This window comes from Pelodiscus sinensis, chromosome 1 (genome assembly GCF_052426305.1).
Source record: "Pelodiscus sinensis isolate ZL-2025 chromosome 1, ASM5242630v1, whole genome shotgun sequence".
NCBI classification, from domain to species: domain Eukaryota; kingdom Metazoa; phylum Chordata; order Testudines; family Trionychidae; genus Pelodiscus; species Pelodiscus sinensis.
The window spans coordinates 192,116,616-192,141,468 of record NC_143052.1 but is presented as its reverse complement, the minus strand read 5'-3'; the positions used below and the strand labels follow the sequence as shown (position 1 = coordinate 192,141,468).

General features: G+C 42.3%; 1 protein-coding gene across 4 annotated transcripts in view; it reads right to left on the bottom strand.

The window, feature by feature from the left end:
* Positions 1-24,853, bottom strand: part of KCNJ15 (potassium inwardly rectifying channel subfamily J member 15) — a 95,288-nt gene that overhangs the window by 39,672 nt on the left and 30,763 nt on the right. For 2 of the 4 annotated variants that reach the window (XM_014575451.4, XM_075911940.2), the window contains exon 2: positions 20,968-21,146. The exons of the other annotated variants lie outside the window; for them this stretch is intronic. The gene's annotated coding sequence lies outside the window, so the exon portion shown is untranslated. The remainder of the gene's footprint in view (positions 1-20,967; positions 21,147-24,853) is intronic. 4 annotated transcript variants of the gene reach the window in all.

Below are 24,853 nucleotides of genomic sequence, written 5' to 3'. Positions count from 1 at the left end.
ACTTCTGATGGCGCCCTTGATGCTAGATTAATTTTGTCCCCTTCAGTGTTGAGGTGAGAGAGATGTTTTAAATATGGTTTCTACTGACAAAATCATGTCAAAGAAAACATACAAGCAGAAACAAAACTCCCTTTTCCACAGTGGCATTGGTAAACACAGATTAATAATGTCATCGATATGCAACCATAGGAAACTAGAGGCCTGGAATTCTGCCTTCATGTGGTCAAGTATGTAGGCATTTAGGCAGTGCCAGAAGGCAACAGCTGTTTCAAATTTAGAAGGACATAAGTAAGATGTGATTTTATTTCCTTGTCAGAGACAAATACATTTCACATTGATCACACATGCTCTCTTGCCCCAGTCCTTGGACCTGAGTGTCCCTTTTTAAATTATTAATAGAAAGGGAGCTGGCAGAAACTCCTATATTTAGGTTGTCTAATGACCTGCATTATAAACAAGAGTCCCTTTTTTGAGATGTTGCCTCTTCACCTTTGTTTGCTGCAGACCTTTGGAACAGGGCAGGGATAAAGCCCTGGAACTAGAGCAATTCCATTCAAGGTCAGCTAGGCTATAAATGGTTAAATTGCTACTTCCCAGTTCTCACTTGTGTTTGTCAGGAAAATGGTGGCAGCCTACCAATATAATAACGGAATGTGAATATTCTAAAGCATCAGGCCCACACTGCCACCAAAGATGCACATACTGCACTGGTAGCTGGTGGGCTGGGCTGGAGATGAAAAGAGGGTAGACTGAGCCCTGACCAGTCTTGGCACATTATTTCAGCATCCCAGCCTCAATCTGGGGATACCAAAATGGGTCAGCAGTTCCTCCAACTCCCAGGGGGTGGGGAGAGAAACAGAAGTAGGTTGAGAGATTCCCCCTCAGGCATGCCTTGGACTTAGAACATGCACCAGCAACATAATTGCTCTGGGATAAGAGCCTTTTCCTGCTGTTAACTGATACAGTAAGCCCCATATCTCAAGTGGCAGTAGTCCCACTTCCATGCTGGGAGTAGGGCTGCAGCAGCAACTGCAGTCTGTGCTGTAGTGCTAAAGGGTCATCGTTCACACCCTGTTAATAATACATTTTACAAACATCTAGAAAATTACTTGCAAAAACCTATGTTAAGGTTGCAAAGTTAAGCACTTGAAAGTTAGGAAAGCCATACCATCCCTTTGTGCATATGTGCTGTGATACAGCATTTCCTTACGTGATCACATACAATTTTTTTCCACACGATCCCAGCCTCAGTCAGTGCACAACGTGGCAAAATTATGGGTCCACTGGTAAATATAAATCTGACTCCTCCCAACTTTTTCCTTTAATGTAGCCCTTTGTGTGTAATTTATTATTTACGAAGTCCATAATGTGCAAGACTCTTTCCAGAGAATTGTAGATAAAAGGTCCCTGTCTAAAAGTGCTGAAACTGCAGGTTATCTTCTCTGCTGTACCTCACTACTATAGCTCAGTGATAGAAATGTAGCCGTGTTAGTCTGGGGTAGTTGAAGCAAAATGCAGGACAATGTAGCACTTTAAAGACTAACAAGATGGTTTATTAGATGATGAGCTTTCGTGGGCCAGACCCACTTCCTCAGATCCTTTGATCTGAGGAAGTGGGTCTGGCCCACGAAAGCTCATCATCTAATAAACCATCTTGTTAGTCTTTAAAGTGCTACATTGTCCTGCATTTTACTATAGCTCAGACTTAGAACAATGATAAGGAACACCCCTGAAGTTCAGTTTATCTGTAAAGCCCTGCAAATCCAGAAATATACACTGGTGGGGATGAGGATATCCACTGCTCATTTTTGCAGATGTTGATACAAATTTTGTATCCGTGCAGGACTCAATTTATCTGTATGTAAAGATTTATCTGTATGTTGGCCCTTTGCTAAAACACAGTGGGGCTCTTTTGGTTGGTTAGCTCCCAGTTCCAAACAGAAGGGGAAGGGTCGGTCAGGACTCTGAGACTGACAGACCCCAGATACGATGAGGAGAGGCCAGTGTTCCAGGTCAGCCTGATTGACAGGGTGGCCAGGCTAATGAGGAAGTCAGGAGGCCGGGGGAGGGGAGAGGTTCCCATTCTGCTCTGGAATTGCCTGTCTGGCAGAGTGGGACCAAGCTAAGGAGCGAGCCTGAGCATGAGCCAAGCTGAGCTGGGGAGCAGACAGAGCCGTGATAGCCAGACAGAGCCACAGAAGCAGCCCAGGGAGCAGATCCATGCTGGCAACAGGACTTCAGCCACAAAAGCCAGAGAAGCAGCCCAGGAAGCAGGTTGGGGCTGGGAGTAGAGTCAGAGAAGCAGCTCAGGGAGCAGAGCTGAGCTGGGAGCAGAACTGCAGCAAGCACAGCCAGGACCCAGGGAGCTGAAGGCAGGACAGCATTGGTGCTGAGAAGAGTGGTGCTCGGGCAGAAACAGTCCAGAGTCGGGAGCGGTGAGCAGCTGGGGCATAGGCATGGGAAGGAGGGGTGCAGCAACATCCCCAGATTTTGCATCCTGCTCCAAGGTCCCAGCCACCAACCTGTACCCAAGGGCCCCATTGCTGCCCAGAGTCCAGGCCACCAGCTCCCTCCACCTCTGGGATCCTGACTGCTGGCTCTGGGTCCTGGCCATCAGGGCTCTCTGGTCACAGCAGGACCCTGACCCTCAGCCCCATGCCCAAGACTCCACAGCCATCTCTTGTTATGGCCCAAGCCGAGCACAGTGAGGAGTAAGAACAGGGTAAGGTGGGGGGTGCACTTCAGCACCCCCACCCTAAATATTATTTCAAAGCCACTGATCTGGGGACAGCAAGGGGGTTCCTTGCTAGAGGGTCCAGCAGAGGGAGATGCCATGTGCCAAGAGGACTTGCAGGCCAGGTTAGGAGGGGGGATCCTAACCCCAATGTGTGGGGTGTAGGGTGGAGCTGACGCTAGGAAGAAAGGTTCTGCTACCTAGAAGGCATGTGGCCAGCACCAGCACAAATGTCCCTGCAGAACAGCCAGGGCCCGAGACCAAGGTCTGGGACAAGTGAGAAGCAGACTGTGAACTTCCTTTACATTCCAGTGATGCTGTTTGTGATGTCCCCCTGCCACAGAGCGGGGTGGGGTGTTTTCCTTTAGCCTTTCCCGTTGCTCCTTATTCTTTAAAAAAAATTAATCGCTGCTTAACGAATTGTATGTGCTTTGAACTATATGTAATGATCAGTGAAAGTAACCACAATAAGTCTCAGTCAAACCCCATCCCTCCTCAGAAATTCAGGGAGCAACCTTATTGGGTTTATGAAAACTCTGCCACACAGAGCAGTGGACAGGGAGCTCCTGAGATCTTGGAGGCCTTTTTCTGAAAAAGCTTCACATACATCCACATTGCAATTGTATTCCTTTGAAAAAAAATTTGAAAGAATAGAGGGGTTTTTCCAACATTGGTAAACCTCTTTCTATGAGAAAGAAGCCTTTTTCCGAAAGCTCTTTAGGAAAAAGGCATGTGTGGATAAGGAAGAGGGAGTTCTTTCGAAAGGAGAGGAAAGAGGAAAAATCACAGGTGTCCTGGTGGCCATTCTGTCCATAGTAATCACAGCTTAAATGTGAGATAGTGTCCATTCAGTGTGGACGTTATCTTTTTTGATGCGCTTTTGCTGTAGTGATGCTCTCTTCTGGAAGAATTTTATTGGAAGATCTCATCCAGAAAAACTTCTTCCAAAAGAAGCCTGCAGTCTAGACATAGACTATATTAAATACATTAAAGATAGTGAGGTGCTCTGATACTGTGGTGATGGAGGTCATATAAACATCTAAGCTCTTCCTCATAATATTAAAATTAATTTTTCAATATTGACAAAATTTCAACAAAATATTGAGGTTCATTGGCTGTGAGCCCTGCCTGTTCTAAGTTTGGTCCTTGTGGTTTGCTGTCTTCTGTAGTTACTTAGCTTTTTGTCTTAAACATGTGTCTATATCTAAAGAGTAAAATCAAGAAACTTCAACATTTTCTTTACATAAAAAAACAGAATACCAGTTGAGGTTTTCACATCAATCACTAAAATGTAATTTTTTCTGGTTTTGTTATTGACTTTTAAAAATCTCATTAGTAATGTAAAGGCATTAGATCAATAAAACAATGACTGAAAAATTGCCAAGTAGATTCCCTGAATTATGAAGGAGAAAAAGTAAGCTCATTGGAAACCCCTCAGGGTTCGAAATAGTGGTCTAGTTAAGACAGTTAATTCAAACTGAGAGGGGAGCTCCGATCGATACCAGTAACCCTGCTTTCACGAGGAGTAAGGGAATTCAAAAGAAGAGTGCTCTTCCTTCAACTTCCTGCAGTGTAGACAGTGCCAAAAACCGGGGTAAGCTATTTCAACTTCAACCACACAATTAACATAGCTGAAATTGTGTAGCTTAATTTGACTTTGTCCTGTAGTATAGATGTACCCTCAAAATGTAAAAACTTTTAAAAAATGAATAGTCTAGCAGCACCTTAAAGACTAACAAAACATGTAGATGGTATCATGAACTTTTGTGGGCCCAACCCACTTCTTCAAATGAATGGAGTATTAAAGGTCCAGTTCCAAAATAAATAGTAGGGAATTGGGGGGGGGGGGGGGGGGAAGAGGGAGAGAGAGAGAAGCAAGGGAAAAAGTGGGAAAAAAGTCAATTGGATTGTTCATGTTACAAACTGTTCTCAAATACCCAGTGTTCGTTTTTTTAAGTCATCAGGATGTGGAAGGTAGTGTGCTAGCTAGGTAATGTCTTTGGCTAGGTCTAGACTACACTTTTTTATCGGAAAAAGCTCTGCAAATTGAGCTCGCAATTTGCATAGCTTTTTCTGATTGCTTTTCTGGAAGTGGCTTTTCTACCATTTAGCCCCATCCCGATGGGGTCAAATGGCAGAAAAGCTTCCTCCTTCAGTGGAGCCCTTATTCCTCATAGAACGAGGTATACAGGGCTTCCCAAAAAAGCGTGTTTGCTCTTCCGCCAAAAAAACCGGAAGAGCAAACATGTTCCCTGGATACAGCGGAGTTTTGTTAAAACCCACCACTCTAGTTGTACCCTTTATTCATATCTTTATGATGGGTCCAAACCTGTAACTGAAGTTAACTTCCAAGGCTTCCCTGTGTATTTGGCTTGTGGAATTTGCCTGAAACAACACGGTGACTTTGAGATCCATTAATGAATGCCCGGGCAAGTTAAAGTGTTCTCCAACAGGTTTCTGTGTGTTGCCTTAAAATGTAGTTTGGTTAGGAAGTAGCTGATAGAGATAATAGCCAACATAACCAAAAACATTCCTTTCAGCATAACAACTTTTCTCTCACACAAAAATTAAGCCCCAAATGCATTTTTGTCAGTCATTCTAGCTAAATGAGACCTGGTTATTTAACATATAAAATCTATATAAATAAAATCAATTCCTATTCAAAAGATGGTATACACTGCACTCTATAAGGATAATTTTAATTTTTTTAAAAAAATCGTAACTTGAAATTTCTTTTTACATTCCTGGGCTAATTAGAAAAGGCTAACCAACAAGATCCCTTCTGACATTCTATTCTGGAAATACTAATGTATGGCTTTCCAAACTATACAGCTTGATTACAAACAATCAGTAGAAATTTGTCAAAACTGCTTTTTCAGTATATCAGTTACTTACCCTTTTTAAAATCCCATTGGCAACTCTCTCCTTGGTATTTTTTCTTTCATTGTTTTTAAATAATCTTATATTGTTTGCATACTTTTCCTGTGATTACAGATTTTATTTGTAACCGTAATTTTGAATCCGACTGGCAGATCTGTTTCTTAATGACTGAATTGTTGCTAAAGAAAGATGAAGAGGTGGCGAGCACATACGTTTCAACTAAATGTGCTGTTTCTAGGGCAGTTGTGGGCCATGGGACTGACTCACTTCTGCTCCACTGAAATCAGTGGTAAAGCGGCCCTGGACTTCAGTAGTCCCAGATCAGGTATTCAGAGGGAGAGAAGATGTTCACTTCAGTTTCACTCCCTGACATTTAGGTGCTCTCCACTTTTGGGTCTTCATCTTACTTTTGTCATGTCTTTAAAGAAGTCCACACTAGGAGGATTGTACAGTAGACTTCCGACGATCCGGCACCTTTGGGACCCAGGTGGTGCCGGATTATTGGATATGCCGGACTATCAGGAAGTACTCTGGCGAGGGGCTGTGATGGGTCTGCTGGGACCCACACTGCCTCCGGTGGGGGCGGAAGGATGGGGAATGGTGCGGCGAAGGCCAAACCCTTTGCCGTTTTGTAAGGAGGCAAAGCCCTGGTAATGTAATTGACTGACAACTTCTTGAAGCAGCTGCCTGCCTCTTTCCCCCTCTCTGCCGCTGCCGCTTGCAGGCTTTGCCTCCCTGCAAAATGGTGGAGGGTTTGGTCCTTGCCACGCCATTCCCCGCCGCCCCTCACTCCTCCCCCCATCCCTGCCAGAGGCAGTAGAGGAAAGATAAATTGCGAGCCTGTCACCTGTAGATCCAGCTGACGGTAGTGTAATTGACTAACAACTTCTTGAAGCAGCTGCCTGAGCACTTCCGGGTTCCAGTTGGTGCCGGACTATTGGGAGTGCCGGACCACTGGATGCCGGACAATTGGAGTTTTACTGTATCATGGTATATATAGAATAAGAATACAATTTGTGTGTTTAGACAAGCCCTCCTTTGTCTGTCAGAGTGAGGGGGGATGAGAGACTCAGACCCTGGTTGATGGTCACATATGCACATAAGAGCAAACAGTTGGACTGGGCATCTTTTCCACTTGAAGAGCTTCACACAAAAGATGTGGGTGGGATTTTCAAAAGCATCCACCATGTTCTTACTCTGCTCCCATTTAAGTAGATGGTACAATTTCCATTGACCTTAGTGGGAGAAGAGTAACCCCTACTAATTAATGCCTTTGAAAATACCTTCCTTTGTATCAGGTAATTTTATTTCACCAATAAAGGTATTGCTGAGAAGGTTCGAATCCGTGCACAGCGAGGACTTTATTTGTTTTTCCACCTGATTAGCAACTTTATCAGAGCAGCCACAGAACTGCTATCTTGTTAGTTACGTGAAACCATGCATTGAAAGCACAGTTATGATTATAGCTGTTCCTGTGAATCTGCGCTTCACTTTGGTTACATTTGTTAAATCAAACCCTTTTAGTTTTGAATGTGCCCCAGAATCAAAACTGAAGGGCTAGATTGATATGCAGGAATTCAAATACAAACTTCCTTCATGTCCCAAAATGTAAATTTTAAAAGGTTTTAGATCCAAGAAATATTTTTGGCCTGATACATTCATGCAACGGTCAAAACAGCTAGAATTCCCCTCACTTGCCTGAAGCTCATACATGTCCCTTTCCCACCCCAAAACTCTCCTGGTGAGTGACTGACTGGCCCATCTGCTGTATTTTGTGGTGGGAGGACAAAATGAGCTTTCACTGATTACACACACAAGATCATTTTAGGGGAAAAGATTGCCCACTTGCTTTTACCTTACTAAGCTCTATAGATATTTCCTGCATGCCTCTACTTTTCCTCCTCTTGAATGAGGAACAGAAGGATACAAATCATTCATCCAGGTCTCTCAGGCTGTAGGTATACTACACAACTGCTTTGTGCAATGGGGCGGAAAATGAAAAACCTCTATTGAGGTTTCTTCCCTGGGAGGCCATGATAACTACTTCTCAAACAAGAGAAATGCTTCAGAGCAATGGTCCTAAACACTTAGAAAAGCCTTTATCACTTCAAATGGAGCCCTGCTGTAGAAAACTAGAGTAATTATGGGACCTGTCCCAACACCCCCTGAAACAAATGGAAATTCTCCCATGAATTCAAACAAAGTTGTGTCAGGCCTCTGGGGATTTAAGCATCACTACATGGAATTAGTACAGTCAGTTTCAAATGCCCACAGACTAGATTGATCCCGTGTAAATAGAACTTTAAAAAAACAAACAAAAAAAGCAGTGCCTTATTGCATTCCAAATGTGTATTCCTGGAAAATAGCATCTTGAATAAACATTTGAGAGTTCTTCATCTGACTACAATCAAAAGTAATGATATCTATGTTTTTGCAAATACTTAACTAAGAAAGGCTTCAGAACTGAGCCTTGAGAAAAATATTGAGGTTGATAGGGCCTGTGAAATTTTATTAAAAGTCCAAGAAGTGATGGTAATAAAGAGAAAAATACACATATCCTGCTTCTCAAATTCAGTATAATAACTATCTATCTCACAGAGATCTTTTTACTGTGGAAAAATTAAGAATTGTTCCTGGAAAGTCAGAAAATACATTTATTTCCAGATGTAGCTAAAATTACTCAATATTAAAAAACAATCTATAGAAAAGAGAACTATTATCCTTTATCCTTCTACATTTAGGGCTGAGAAGGGATAAAAATTATTCCTTCTGATTAAGCTAGTCCAATAAAACACAGTATCTCACTAACCTTGTCTCTCTGGGACTGACAGAGCTACAAACAACACTGCAGACACTGAAAGATGTGATGATAGGTGCTGGCCACACCCATTATCACTATAGTTGCAAAATAGTTTCCATTATAACCCTGTTTTCACATGCTCAAACATTGCAAAATGTTGACCTTTGGGGCTTCATTTTTCCATAGTTGTTCTCTACCCAGAAGGTGAATTCTTTTTAGAAAGTTTGAGCAAAATCCCTTCAGAGACAGAAGCTATTGCTTGCAGGTGGTCACTGGGACAATTTGCCTGAGGAAGATTGTACAATGAGTGTTTTGTTCTTCTGAGGTAAAGTAAAACCTGCAGCAAATCATCTGCAGCTGAAAATTATAGGCATGAAACATAATCAGGGATCTCAGAAATTTAAGGTCTGCAAGGAATGTTTTAAGTTGTCACGTGGCTAGAGTTAAAGGGGGAATAATTAATCAGGAAAGTTATTTTAAGGATGATTGTCCCTCTTCTCCCTCCCCCACACAATGGATGTCTCCTTTAATGCAGACAATGTAGTGTATTCATATTAGCAGAGTATATTCCTCTCAAGCTCTTGCTTCAATAGTGCTGATTACTGTTATTTGAAACTGGCTACAATGAACCAGTAAAGCAGTGGGAAAGGACTTTCTTTGTTTAAAAACAATAAGCAGTCCTGTGGCACCTTAGAAGGTGACAAATACATTAGATCTTGAGCTTTCATGGGTAAAGCCCACTTCATTAGAAGAACTGGAGTGAAAAATACAGAATCCAAAATATATATAACAGCAAAAGTAGTTACCTGTCAATTGTAGGACCTCTGTTAATGAAGCTAATTAAGTAGGCAGGATAGGTCCCTTTCATAGCTATTGATGTGAAAATGCAATTTTCAAAAGTTGGGGAAACTGGCTGTGTCTAGACTGGCAAGGTTTTCTGCAAAATCAGCTGCTTTTGTGGAAAAACTTGCCAGCTGTCTACACTGGCCCCTTGAATTTCCGCAAGAACACTGACTTCCTACTGTAAGAAATCAGTGCTTCTTGCGGAAATGCTATGCTGCTCCCGTTCGGGCAAAAGCCCTCTTGGGCAAATCATTTGTGCAAGAGGGCCAGTGTAGACAGCACAGTACTGTTTTGTGCAAAAAAGCCCCGTTGGCTAAAATGGCGATCAGGGCTTTTTTGCACAAAAGCGCGTCTAGATTGGCACGGACACTTTTCCGCAAAAAGTGCTTTTGCGGAAAAGTGTCCGTGCCAATCTAGACGCTCTTTTCCGCAAATGCTTTTAACAGAAAACTTTTCCGTTAAAAGCATTTGCGGAAAATCATGCCAGTCTAGACGTAGCCGCTTTTTAGTGAGTTAATCAGTTAATATCTTTATTTAAATCCAGGTTAACCGTGTCAAACTTGTAAATGAATTCCAGTTCAGCAGTGATAAAATTCCTTTGTTCCTTCTATCCATTATTGAATGTCAGGGAGGTTAAAATGTTCCCCTACAAGTTTATGTGTTAACATTCCCGATGTCTGATTTGTATCCTCTATCATTCCCCCTCCGCCCCCACACACACACTCTCCCAACACTCCCATAGAGGCAAGAGGGGACTGGACAGAGATGATTAGAGAATGGTTGGAGTTTTGGCTGTAACACCTAAGCTGGCACAGAGTATGAAGCAATCTACAACTGGTATGGGCCAGTAGTAACTTAGGGTATGTCTACACTGCCACCCTAGTTCGAACTAGGGTGGCTAATGTAGGCATTCGAAGTTGCAAATGAAGCCCGGGATTTAAATATCCCGGGCTTCATTTGCATCTTGCCGGGCGCCGCCATTTTTAAATCCCCCTTAGTGCGGACTCCGTGCCCGTGGCTACATGCGGCATGGAGTAGGTAGTTCGAATTAGGCTCTCCAATTCGAACTACCGGTACACCACGTTCCACAAGGAGTAACGGTAGTTCGAATTAGAGAGCCTAATTCGAACTACCTACTCCATGCCGCGTGTAGCCACGGGCACGGAGTCCGCACTAAGGGGGATTTAAAAATGGCGGCGCCCGGCAAGATGCAAATGAAGCCCGGGATATTTAAATCCTGGGCTTCATTTGCAACTTTGAATGACTACATTAGCCACCCTAGTTCGAACTCGGGTGGCAGTGTAGACATACCCTTAGTTCCTTTCTGGAGCAAGGGGAAACCAGTGTAGGAAGGTGAGTCTCAAAGTGCCTGGGACAGGAGACCGACATGTGATCTTTTGCACAGTTGGAGATAAAATCATTGGTTGAAATTCTTACGCTGTTCAAGCCCATAGGAGTTTTTTCATTTACTTCAATAGGACCAGGATTTCACCCTTGTTTAGGCACCTACATCTACACCTTAGATGGCAAGTAAGTGAACTGACTTTCAGACAGGCTGAATTCACAACCTATACTGATATCAGTGGGCACTCCAGATGCTTTGCTCCTTGAAAAAAATCAGGCCACTTATTTAGGAATCTAAGCATGAATTTCAGTTAGCCATACAGTATACAGATTGAGGGTCATTATTCATTGCTGTAGCAATCCTGGACTAAAGTATGACTAAGGAACTTGAAGAGCAGCAACATCCAAAGCTAAACTAAGACATGGCAGTAAACCACCACCACAGTCCAGGGAATCTGCAGCCTCATGTGCCCACATTCCTGAAAGTGTCACCAACATAAGACATGTTGTTAAGACACTGAACAACAGGAAAAACAAGTCTCCTTACAGGCAGCAGCAAAAACTAGACTTGTCTAAAGATTTCCGGATTTGCAAATACATTTGTTTTGTTGAGTCTAATTTGTGATGATTCATCTCATACATACTTCATGTTATTCAATACAAGTTGCAGCAGAGGAAAGCTGATATTAGTTCATTACCATTTGGCTAACACTGACTCTCCAGTGTAAAAAGCTGGTTGAGAACTATTGACCAAAGCCAGTTTATCTAAATCAAAACTTATCGCAAAACAGGGGTATAATACATTTAAAAACATGCAACCAAAAAGATTTACAATGGTCAAAATATTTCATTTAGGCAATTTCAAACCAAAAAAATCTGGGTTTTTTTGTTTGTTTCAAAATGACAGTTTAAAATGTTGGCTGATTAGACTGAAAAAATGAAAACCAAAAAAAAGATCAAAACAAAAGCCAAAATTGTTTCAATTGAACCAAAACGAAAAAGTGCTTGGTTTGTCAGTTTGCGTATATTTTTGAGTTTTCACATTTGCATTTTGATTTGTGAAAGGAAACAAATTGGGACTCTTAAAAATTCCCAAGGCTGGAAAATGATTTCTCACCCAGCTGTGCTCCACTGGAAGCGTACCTGCAGGGATTTCTAGTTTATCTTAGATTTTAATGCACAAACTATTTGACATTTTGAGGTAAAGCTAAATGATCTATTTTGCTCTTGATAAATGTATGCCACCCTGGCCTCAGCACTGCCATCTTCCAACTATAGCCCCTTGAAAAAGCTTTCTTTTTATGAAGTTAACCTCCTGCCTGTTGCTTCACTGATTTCTCCTGCTCTGATTATTTCATTTTCTTTTTTGCAGTTGGTACGAAAGAGGCTACATCTAGACTGTAGGGTTTTTTTGAAAAAAGATACGTAAATTACGAACCACAATTTGCGTATCTTTTTCTGGTTTTTGTGGAAGAGGCTTTTCTGAAATTTGGCCCATCTACACAGGGCCAAATTTCAGAAAAACCTCCTCTTTCAGAACATCCCTTATTCCTCTCACTGAGAGGAATACAGGGATGCCATAAGAACATGCCCACTTTTTCGGAAACCATTCTGAAAAAGCGGATGTGTTCCCTGGACGTGGCAGAGTTTTTCTGGTATACCTCCGGTATCCTGGAAAAACTCTGCAGTCTATAGACATAGCCAGAGATATGTATCTTGGTCTAACAAACAAGGAACATGGCCTACCAAATCTCTTTATATATTTTAGGGTATGTCTACACTACCCCGCTAGTTCGAACTAGCGGGGTAATGTAGGCATACCGCACTTGCAAATGAAGCCCGGGATTTGAATTTCCCGGGCTTCATTTGCATAAGCCGGCCGGCGCCATTTTTAAATGCCGGCTTGTTCGAACCCCGTGCCGCGTGGCTGCACGCGGCACGGGCTAGATAGTTTGAACTAGCAAGCCATTCCGCACTATCTGTACACCTCGTTCCACGTGGAACGAGGTGTACAGATAGTGCGGAATGGCTTGCTAGTTCAAACTATCTAGCCCGTGCCGCGTGCAGCCACGCGGCACGGGGTTCGAACAAGCCGGCATTTAAAAATGGCGCCGGCCGGCTTATGCAAATGAAGCCCGGGAAATTCAAATCCCGGGCTTCATTTGCAAGTGCGGTATGCCTACATTACCACCCTAGTTCGAACTAGCGGTGGTAGTGTAGACATACCCTTAGAGAGTTTGTGTGCTTGTCTGTCCATAAGTCTGTCCATTTGTTCAAGAACTCCTCCTAAATGGGAAGAGCCACCACCACTAAATTTGGTAGGCAACTTCCTCTTATCCTAATTTAAAGCAAGGTCAGGATTTGGTTGTGCAGGACAATAGGATGTGCCTGGAATTCCATTGTTTTCCATAACAAGGAAAAGGAGGGGTCTGATCAGAGGGACAGTTATGCTCTGCAATGATGACTGGGATAGCAAATGCAGGGGACAGCTGCACTGCAGAGTAACAACAGGGAGATGGTTCACAAGGAAGAGAGTGGCCAGCTGGGGCCAGGCCTCACTGTATTGCCAGATACTAGCCAAGTTAAGCAGCTCCCCTGTCCCAAACCCCTCCCCTCTGGCCCGTAGCCATGTCATGGGAGGGAAAACCTTCCCCCTAACCTGTCTCTGTGTCCCCGCAATAGACAGGCAGCACAACTCCAGCCTCCCCAGAGGAGCCATAGTCTGGCCTGTGCGGTCCTCTCCCCTCACTCCCCAACCTGGCTCCTAAGGTCCTGGATGCTAAGTTTGTACTAGCTGGATCAAAACTAGCGTGTACATTTACACATGCAGCAATCGCACCTCTTTATCGCAGTGAATTGTACACATATTATTAGAGATGGAATTAGTAGCTGGACAAAGAAAGGGAAATAGTGGAGATTTAAGTTTACACAGGCCTGGTCTCTGAACAGAAAATCAGAGCTACACATTAAAAAAATACAGTACAGGTAGTCCCCGGGTTACGTACAAGATAGGGACTGTAGGTTTGTTCTTAAGTTGAATTTGTATGTAAGTCGGAACTGGTACATATTGTAGGGGAAACTCTAGCCAAACATTTCTCCAGAGCTCAGTTTTATTCTCCCACACCTCACTTCCCTCAGTCCTTTATTCTCAAGCTGAGGTATCTGCAGAGAAAAGCCGCTCCGCATCTCCCTAGTCTGCTGGGGGAGGCGCTAGCGTCGCATCTCCCTGGTCTGCTGCGAGGAAGCAGCTAGTGCGGGGTTGCCTCACCCCGTTTGTAAGTAGGGATCCGATGTAAGTCGGATCCATGTAACCCGGGGACTGCCTGTATTACAAATGGAAAAAAATATAAATTCTGATCATTCCTCCCACAGATACCAATTTACATTTATTATAAATATTTTGGATTTTGTTTACAGTTTGAAATGCTTGTTTCAATTACAACATAGAATACAGTGTACAATGCTCACTTTAAATTATTAGTTTTATTAAAATATTTGCACTGTAACAAATAAACAAAAGATACAGTACTTTTTCAATTCATTTAGAACAAGTACTGTAGTGTAATCTCAGTCATGAATTCTCAGTCATGAATTTATAAATGCAGATTTATCTTTGTGCATGAAAGGTTAATTTTAAAAGCTACAATATATACAGTTGCTTTACTCCTGGGAAACGATATGCAAAGCTCAGTGAAAAAAATTCTCTTTGGGTCTAATTTGACTATCTGAGGAGGGCAAGAAACAGCCAAATCCTACTTGCAGTCTAGTTACATGCCAGCCCTCTGCACAAGGATGAATTTTACCTTGTCTGAACATACAACCACAGACAGTAACATGATAGACCCTTTGATTATATGGAGTTTGTTCAGCCAGAGTTCCAGAGAATTTACAGTATAACTTGCACCAAGGATCTTTTGCAATCAGCCTGAAATGAACTCATTAAACTTAACCTCCAGACATTCACATTACTCCAGGCACTTCTAATTCTGGGTAAGAAGTTTGCAGGCTCAAAAATGATTCACAAGGCACCTTGTTGTCTGGTTTTGAGTTCACTCTCTACACCAGGTGGCTGTTTGCATGGCCTTTCACTTGCACTATGAACAAAACATTTCACACAGCTCTAGCCAAGAAGAGACCAGCTGACTGTTACTCAAAGGTGGTTAAGAAAATGCCCTTCCTCCCCGAAGCAGGTAAGGACTACAGGGCTACTGCTCTCTCTGCCAGCAATTTCTGAAGCCTAAAAACAAGTAATAAAATAATCAAGATAATCAAGTTTGATACTATATATATTTGCAAATTAAGAGTGAATCATTAAGCCTGCAGAGAGTTCCTGGCCACATCTACAGGCTCCTTGTTTCCTTGTACCACACCCTTTCAAAATATTCTCCAGGGGGGGAGGGGGGGGAGAACCACTTTTTCCTATGTCCTTAAGTGATACTTCCATTCAGTCTCCTTTCTATTTCATTCCTCTGCCTTCCAGTATATTGAACTAATCAGTTTAGAACTCTGCCTCGTTTACTCTCCTCCTGCCAGGTTAAGAATAGGACCACTATGAAGGCCTTTGACATTGACACACATATATATATATATATATATGTGTGTGTGTATGTGTGTGTGTGTGTGTGTCAATCACAGGTAACACAAGAGATTAACACAAAACAAATTAACTAGAGGCAAATACTCTTGATTAATTGCAGCTTAATCACACAGATAAGCAATAATAAAATACCAATTTACATTTATTATAAATATTTTGGATTTTGTTTACAGTTTGAAATGCTTGTTTCAATTACAACATAGAATACAGGCCGTGTCCAGACTCAGGGTTTTTTTCGGGAAAAGTAGCCTTTTCCTGAAAAAACTTCCCCTGCGTCCAGACTCAAGCCGCGTTCTTTCAAAATGATTTCGAAAGAACGCGGCTTTTCTTTCGATGGCGGTAAACCTCGTTTCACGAGGAAGAACGCCTTCCTTCGAAAGTTCCTCTTTCGAAGGAAGGCGTTCTTCAATGTAAAGAGGCCGTCTTCGAAAGAGAGCATCCAGACTCGCTGGGTGCTCTCTTTCGAAAAAGCGGATTTTTCTTTCGAAAGATCCGCTTGCAGTCTAGACGCAATCTTTTGAAAGATGCTCTTTCGAAAGATGCTTTCGAAAGAGCATCTTTCGAAAGAAGCCTGCAGTCTAGACATAGCCACAGTGTACAATGCTCACTTTAAAGTATTAGTTTTATTAAAATATTTGCACTGTAACAAATAAACAAAAGATACAGTACTTTTTCAATTCATTTAGAACAAGTACTGTAGTGTAATCTCAGTCATGAATTCTCAGTCATGAACTTATAAATGCAGATTTTTTTTATGCAATTGCACTCCAAACAAACCAAAGTCAACTACAAGTCTACTCAGTCCTACTTATTGCTTAGCCAATCGCTAACATAAACCTACTTACATTTACAGGAGATAATGCTGCCTTCTTCTTATTTGCCTGGCAAACATATAATTCACAGTGAACGCTGTACACTTTGCATTCTGTGTTATAATTATAATATTTATATATTAAAATATAGAACATCCAAAATACTTATAATAATGTTGCTCCTCTGACCCCTCTGGCTCTGGTCACTGTAGGTCTGTCTCTCAGCACAGCTTGCACTCCTTGGGATGTGTGTGTGTCTGGCTCTGTCACTGCAGGTCTGCTCCTCAGAACAGCCTGGACCCCTTGCTACTCTTCTTAGCTCTCACCCCATTTTGACTCAGACCCAGAAAATCCTAGCTCACACAGACCATGGAACCTGGCCCTCTAATTCCCTCATTGGCCTGTCCAACCTGTCAATCAGACTGACCTGGCTTTTTGTTGGCTTTTTCCCATTGTCCCTGGGATCAGTCAGTCTCAGGGCCCTGATTTTTCATGGGCCCTTCCCCTTTTGGTACTGGGAGCTGGCCAACCAAAAACTCCCACTGAGTTTTAGTAAGGGGCTCACAGTCCTCTTACATTTGGAGAGAGCCCTGAGCCTCTGACTGGGCAGGGCTGATTCATCCCCTGTGAAGCTGCCTCACAGCCCAGTGGGAATACTGGACTCTTCACATTTCTCTGGCAGCACGCAGGGAGCTTACATAAAAATCGGACCCTCCACCTGGGAAGAGGTGGGGAAGACTTTAGGTTTGCACAGTGTGGTTACATAAGCTGCAGTGTAGCCAGGACTTCAAGCTTAATGCACCCATATTTTCATAAAGAAATATTGTGGCACCTTTAATTGTCATAGTTTAATTGGTCAAAACCTTATTATCCCCCTAAAACAGGGGTGGACACGGTTCACCAGGGTTAGCTACTGACAGGCCCAGGACAGTTGGTTTACATGAGCATCCACAGGCATGGAGCCCTGCAGCTCTCAGTGGCTGTAGTTTGTCATTCCTGGCCAACGGGAGGTGAGGGCTATGCCACTTCCCACAGGTCCCATTGGCCAGGAATGATGAACTGCAGCCACTGGGAGCTGTGTACAGCCATGCCTGTGCATGCTCAGGTAAACAAACCCTCTGGTGGCCCACCAGTGGCTAACCCTGACAAACCGCATGCAGCCAGCTTGCCAGAGGTTCCCCACCTCTGCCCTAAAATGCATCATTTCCACACATGCCTCTTGCCATCACCAGTACTCAAGGCTCTTCTTGGCAGCACCTTCTGCAGACGGTTGTTGAACAGCTTGCTCTTGATTCCGCTGTGTTGATAACTGAGACTTGCAATCTCCCTTCTTCAGTTCTCCTGCCAGTTTTTCTCCCCTTCTCCTCATCTCAGACATTCCTTCAACTTCCTCTCTCACAGGAGAAGGTAGAGGTGCTGAGCACACATAGTGAGCTGGCCTACTAATGGCCAGGTCTGCCCTGAAAGCAGCCTCCCCCCATAAAAGCACAATTCAGGGGAGAGGTCTAGAAACTCCCCAGTGGCCACAAAGCTCCAGCCAAATTCAAGTGGCAAAGATCTTTTTATCCAGCAACCTAATAATTTTTAATTACCAACACCAGTGATGTGCTATGGGCCCATAGCAATGTTCCCAGGGAGCTGTGTGCTTGTGCGGCCACTCAGAAGAGATTCAAATGTTGCCCAGCTGATTAGCGTCTGAATGGAAAAATTAGAGGGAACCTCGACTCACAGTTTCCTCTTGTTAAAATGTCTTGGATTCTTCTTCAATCTGCCGAGCAGCAGAAAGAGAGAAGATGGCAAACAAAGTAGCTGCCCTGGAAAAAGCAAGCTACAATTTTTCCAAAAATGCAACAAGGAGTTCAGGTTAGTCCCTGGTCTGGTACCCGTGCACCTGGTTGGTTCCAAATGAGGTAATTTCTCCCCCTCCATGCCCCCCCCCCCCCCCCCCGCCAGCCCCACCAGGCTTCCTGGGTCCATTGGGCCACACACCAGGCTCTTGGCCTTGCTTGTGGCCGCTGCTCTACTGGCCCACAGGACTTCTGGCCACCAGCCCTGCATCAGGACTCTCTGGCCCTGGAATATTTGTGGTCCTGCCAGACCACAGATGTTGCTGAACCAGTGAGTCCCAGGTTAGAGAGGTTCAGACTGCAGTAGGGAGCTTTCTGCACAGACTAGATTGAACTAGTATACCTGTTCCTGACCTCTGCAGGTAAAATGCCTGCAGCCACTGTCACTGTGCATCCTTTTCATGCCCTCATTCAGTTTAATTGTCACCTTTGGAACATTAATTCAGATCTTGACTTTGACTTCATTTTTCCCAGCTGCTGCATAACAGGAGGAGAAAGCAGCAATTCAATGAAAACAGATGCTGCCTCTGCTAGGGATATTAAATTGCATTTAATCAGCTAATTGAAAAGTCAATGAAATTTCCATCGGCTACTCAATTAGTCGATAAGGGAGGAAACTGCAGATTCACAGCAGGGTAAGCTTCTGGCCCTGGGAGCTAACCTGGGTGGTGGTCTCCCTTTTACATGTATTAAGAGCTGCCAGGCTTCTAATAAATTTAAAAAGCAGAGGCGCAGTGTCCGGGACCGCTGATTGCCAGCTTGTGCCAGGTCCCTCCACTATGCCTCTGCCTCCCCTGCCCCCCACAGAGACAGTGCTGGGGGGAACTGACTTTTAAGCCGGCAGGGAGGGAGGGGGAGCGACTAGCCAAGTCTCTTCTCGACTACCCAATAAGCATATGCTTATCAGGCACTTACATCCCTAGCCTCTGCACTAACTAGATAAATCAGTCACACAAATAAAACATTGTTATGTATTGTTTTGATTCTCTGATAATGTTTTAGTGTTTCCACTCTTAATATACTGATTATTTAAATCCAGAGTATGTCATAGCATTTTATATTATGGGAAACATCCTAATTTTATTTAGGATATACAGTGAAAACTTTATTATCCATCACTCTGTTAACCAGAAAAGTTTGTTCACTAGCATTGCCCGCAGCCACTATTCCGCCACATCTTCAGGCATGCAAGCCTGACTCTCACCTCTTCCAGCCAGCCAGCCATTGCAGGGCTTCTGACTGCTGACTGATGTCATCAGCGAACACCTCCTTCCCACTCAGCCTTCCTTGAGCTGCTGGGAACCAAATCTGCTAGTAGGGGGCTAGCGCAGAGTCATAAGCCTGGCACATTCTGGCACATTGTTGTCTGGCACATTCAATTAACCAGCCATGTCCATTCTCCATGAGGAATAGTAATAGAGATGTAGCTGTGTTTGTCTGGTCTTGCTGAAACAAAAGACAGGACTATGCAGCACTTTAAAGACTAACAAGATGGTTAGTTCCACAATTTGAAATGAGGAAGTGGGTCTGGCCCATGAAAGCTCATCACCTAGTAAACCATCTTGTTAGTCTTAAAAGTGCTACATAGTCCTGTCTTCTGTTTCATTCTCCATGGGTACGTCTAGATTACAGAGTTTTGTCGACAGAAGTTTTGTTGACAGATACCGTCGACAAAGCTTCTGTCTACAAAGAGCGTCTAGACTACATTCAGTTCTGTCAACAAAGCAAGCTGCTTTGTCGACATGGCAGTGTAGACGCAAGGACAGTTTACATGCAATAACACCTTCTGTCGACAGAACTCTGTTGACAGAAGGCGTTATGCCTCGTAAAATGAGGTTTACCAGCATCGACAAAACTGCTGAGTTCTGTCGACATTATGTCGACAGAACTCAGCGGTAGTGTAGACGCAGGTATAGTTTTGACGACAAAAGTCCACTTTTGTCGACAAAACTCTGTAGTCTAGACATACCCCATGAGTGCTGGATAACAAAGCTTTCACTGTATATCAAGAGAGAGAGAGAGAGAGAACTATTCTATCTAGGTGCAGTACTCAATTGTTCCATCACACTATTTCTCTTTCACATTGGTGCTACAATAAACCCCTGTGTTTATATTCTATGTTAGCAGTAAAATACAGAAAAACAACTTATCTATGCTTGCTTGCTTTCCTTTATTTTAGTTCAATGCAATGTCCAGAACTGATCTTACAATATATTAGATAGCACTGACTTTTCTGTGGTTGGAAACATCTAATCAGTGTTTGCAGTTCTAAGGAAATAAAACAATGTACTGTGCTCTATCACCTTGAAATCTCACATGAGAAATTTTGAGAATTTTAATTTAATGGAGACAAGTAAAGTATTATGTAAATTATTTTATTCTATACCTGTTAATTCATAATTTCATTTAGGATTGTTGAATTGGGAGTATACTGAAGCAGACAGATTTGGAATTTAGTTAAGCTTCATTTTTTTTCCTCTTTAGTTAAATCTACTAGAATGAGTTCATGAAAGCACATATACAGGACACACACCAATGTGTGATGATATTTATCCAAGATACACAATGAAATTCAAACAATAGCAATGTTATCTTGACATAAAGCTACCTTCAGGAGTGACTAAGCAAAATGCAGAGTTGAAAAGAGGCACAAGGAGAACTAAAGGTTAAAAGTAAAACAAGGGGTTGATCATGTACTCAGGCCATACTTATTTACACTCCACTCCTATGATCCTCACTCTCCCTTGAGACTTGTGATGTCTCCCTCGGAAACATGTAAGCACAATGCCTGAATGAATCTGATGTCAGATATCCCTTCCTACAGCTGGCCCAGAAAAGAGAGAAGTGCACTATTCCAAGCACTTCCTTTGGGTGCCAGCAGATTCTCAAAGTGCTGGAGTCACAGCCACATTTCAAGAGGCCAATAAACAAACATAGAATTAACGAACACCCCAAGCATCTTAGTTAGCTCACAACTACAGTATAGTACTCGGAACACTAAGTCGCCATTCTATCTGGCCCCTGTGCTGTGCAAATTAGTTGGTAGGCAACAGATAAGGAGAGAAGATTTCTCAAATGCTTCGTCCTAGCACAAGACAGGCAGAACTTACCTTGCATCACTTTCCTTTACAGATGATTTCAAAGGGGAATCTTCATGTTTGAAGCACTGTTCCTTATTTGACTATTTTTAGTCAACTGTTTTTCTACTTACAGCCAAAATGCTGATGCAACACTTGCTATTGACTTCAGTGGGTTTGGATGAGGCCCCTGTATGACTCTCCTGCACACTCTGTAACAGAACACAGGGTATAAAGCAACAAAAGAATATAAAGCCTTAGCCTTTGACTGGGCTTCCAATTTCTGTAGCTACTTGTGCACACACTGTGCACAGCTCACAAACCCTCAAGACATGTACAAAACTTGAACATGTTTACAGATGGGCAGATCATTTTCCTAACTTCTTGATGGGATTTACACCCCACCACTGAAGTCATAATCAATGAAGTGTAAGAGAGGCTGTGACTATGCACAAGAACCTGTTCTGGAGAGGTTTGTTTTCTTGCTAACAAGGACCAAGACCTGATGTTGAAATTGCCAGAGTCCTAGACACCAACTGATGCTAATTAGGGACTGGCTATGGAACCGCTGGAAGACTCAACATTAACATAGCACATTGGTGAGTGTTGCTGAACCCAGAGGAAATATTTTTAGTATGTACATTTCAGGAACAAGTTTGCTTGTTAGAACATTTGTTATTTATCATAGATATCATACCTAAACTCAACTTTTCTGTGGTCCTGCCTTGTGGACGACACATGAAAGTCTATTGTTGAAACTCAAATGTTTCTCTCGCAGCACTGAGAATTATAATTTTATATGGCACACACCAAACAATCAAACAAACAAAAAACAACCATGGGCTAAGATCTATGCATTGTTGGTGTGGCTTAAGTAACTGAAACATTTTTTTTTAAAAGTGATTCGAGGGAATTTTCTCTCTCAAGGTTTTATTTTTGCGGATTTAAGAGTGTATTTGTTATAAGAAGAAAAGGGGGGAAACAATCTCACAGATCCAGAAACAAAAGAAAAACATCCCCAGCAAAGGTTATAGCATCAGACATTCAACACAAGTGTGCAGAGTTCCCACAGTCTCCAGTGTATCTTTATACTGTCTCCCAAGTGACTTGTGTCCCATGCCAAAGGCTGTGTCTTACACTGCGATGAAAGACCTGTGACATGACTGTGACTTGCCCAGGTTAGTCAACATGGGCTTCAGAACGGGGGCTATAAAATTGGTGTGTAGGCATTTGGGCCCGGTCTGGAATCAAGCTCTTAGACCACCTGAAAGCGGTGGGTTTCAGAACCCAGGCTCCAGCATGGACATGAACATTTACACCATTATTTTTAATCCCACCTCCCAAGCCGTACTAGCCTGAATCAGCAGATCTGGGCTCTGAGACTTCATGACACAAGTTTTTTATAGCTGTTGACATAACCTAAGAATCTGAATGGAACTTACTGCCTCAGTCCTGTTTCATCATTTCCTCCAACAATCCATGTGAGCTCTTAGCAGGGAGCTAGCTTCCTTCTTGTTTAGCATTTCTAATAAAGTACATGACTCAGTTCCCTACCCAAAGGAGCTCACAATGTAAATCACAAGAGTGAAGCAGCACTTCACTCTTCATTTTCATAACACCACTCACTGTAACTTTTCACATGCAGATATGTCCAGCAGTAAGGCCTTTATTAACTAGCATTCTCCTTGTAGTAGGTGGAAATCTAGCTTCAGCTAACATAAGTTTGAATACTAGTTAGCACATTAATTGTGCTGGCTATTGTAAATTAACCCCCAGCATATGCGCTGAGACTTGATATCAGTGTGACATATTTAGCACAAAATGTCACAAATCAGAAGTTTTAAGTAATCTGCTGAAGTTCTCCAGTGATTTTATTGATAAAGATGTGTTAATTCTGTATATAACAAAAAACTTCATTATTCTCCCCCCTCCCCCCAAGTATAATGAAATGTTATTTGGAAGAGGTTGTACAGACAATAAAACTTATGGGTGAAAAGTAAAAGTAGTAATAAAGTCATCTTGGCCCTATTCCAGTTAATGGCAAATCTCCCATTGACTTCAGTGGAGCCAGGATTTCACCCTTTTACATCAAACACACTGAGTTCAAAGAACAATCCTCTACCTGCAACTACAGAAAGGAAATAACACATATTAGCACCTTTGATGAAGAATGTTTAATATTTAACTTAATATTTAATATTTTAACTTTAATGTTCACCTTCATCCTCTTTAATGTGAAATGTGTTATTGTAGCTACTTTTACTTATTAACAAATTCTGAGGTATGTTTTAACTGCTCTTGACGAGCATGATCCTGACAAAGGCACGTCAAGGCAAGTTATAAAATAATCACAGCGTGAATTTTTAGCTCAGTTTGACCAGCCCCTCAGCCAAATCGTTAAAAGTATAAAGAGTCACTGAGGTCAGGCCAACCTGGAATATGTTCATAGGGAAAAATCCTGCTCACCTAAACAATCCCATTAAGCCCAGTCGAAGAACTTGCATAAGTCAAGGAATTAGGAATCTGACCATTCTCATGGTAGCTGATGCAGTGGTTACAGAAGTCCCCAAGAAGGTTCCCATCAGTTGCAATGGTTGCTGGATTAGGCCATTAGCTTTCAGTGAGTTAGGATTATGCTTGGGAGGCAGGAAAAAAGAAAAGGATTGTATTAAATTGTAGTGTACTTTTTCTTAAAATTCAACAGATTTCAAAAGATGCATCTTGTCATCTTCTACAAGAGGAAAGACCTAACAATTATAACAAAGCCCTGGAAACATCTTCCTAGTATTTCAGTGAACAAAGTGTAAATGTAATTATTGTTCCAAGACAAAAAAATACATCAGTGTATTGATCAGATTCTTTTCAGCTGCAACCTGATGAACAATGATCAGAAAATTCAAGCCAAACATTTAAGTTCACTGGCAGATTTTTAACAAAAATGCCATTTTTTCATTGTACAGCAGCCACAGCAAAGCAGATGCTAGAAATTCTCCATCCAGAACTCTCTGCTTCCAGTCCAAAATTAAAGCTGTGTAGTGTTCCAAGTTAAACTCACAAAGGAGAGAGAAATATGCTTGTGTTTTTGCTGTAAAATGAATTTTCCATTGAAGTTGTGGTTGAATTAGCAGTTCATTTTTTTAACCATTACTTTAATTTACTCCTTGTGGTCAATGGTTTATATATATATATATATATATATGAACTATGCCTAAGTCCTAGCTCTTTTGAGACACTTCACAATAAAACACAAATAAGGTAAAGAACTGTCTACTTATATGTCTGTAAAAGGCCCAGCACACTTTTGGGTGCAGTAAAACAAATAATAGAAAATGTAGTGGAATGTGCTGCTGAATAGATATTGGTATGGCCTTGTTTCTGGCCATGTGCAACTGTACACAGGTGTTGGGAACAATTCCTTAGTCAAAGTTGAGTCTAGACAGCTATTATAAGCCCTATATTTTCAAGGCCCCCTTAGTTACTTCAGGCAAAAACTGATTTGTTTCCACATCATGATACCTAAATATAAAGCACAGTGATCCCATCCCCTGAACATCTGGAATGTACTTGATTAAAGGGTGGGAGGTTTTTTACTGGTTTATCACAAGCTGCCTTATTTTAAATTCCTCTCTAGCATTATGCTTTTGGTGGGGTCTCATACTCTCATCAATGGTGGATTTTAAGAACCTCGGATGTTACGGTCTGATGTAGCTATTTAAGGCAGTTTTAAATCATGGGACATTTTCTTCCAAGGAGAGTAGTATTTTGGACTCTTGGTCCTTATGGATAGAAACCACATATAACAGGAAGGCATGGGGTCAGACAAACTAGTTTCACTGTCCCAGGAAGTGTTTCACCTGTTTGCTTGGGATTGTCTACAATTCTTACAGGCAGCTGGTGGGAGAAAGTAGAGAATGGAGAG